At 27.1% G+C, this 229-nt stretch overlaps 1 protein-coding gene across 3 annotated transcripts in view; it reads right to left on the minus strand.

Moving 5' to 3' along the window:
• Window positions 1-229, minus strand: part of cpne5a (copine Va) — a 67,728-nt gene that overhangs the window by 9,719 nt on the left and 57,780 nt on the right. The window lies entirely within an intron of this gene.

Here is a 229-nt window from a genome sequence, read left to right on the forward strand (position 1 = left end):
ATCACTGCAGCAAAGTGAGAAGTTTAACAACTGGTGGTGAGGAAAAAAACTTTTTTTTAGAAGTTGACATATTAGAAAAGTGGCTTGTTTACAATAGAAGACTGATATCAATTTAATCTCTTAATATAGATTAATATATATAAATATAGACATGAAGTACCTAAATACAAAGACTGGAGTTGTGTCCAAAATTGTTGACTAAGATGCATTTTCTATTATTATTATTATT

The sequence above is a fragment of the Morone saxatilis genome, unplaced genomic scaffold, assembly GCF_004916995.1.
Source record: "Morone saxatilis isolate NCDOM2014 unplaced genomic scaffold, NCSU_SB_2.0 Contig15, whole genome shotgun sequence".
Lineage (NCBI taxonomy): Eukaryota > Metazoa > Chordata > Actinopteri > Moronidae > Morone > Morone saxatilis.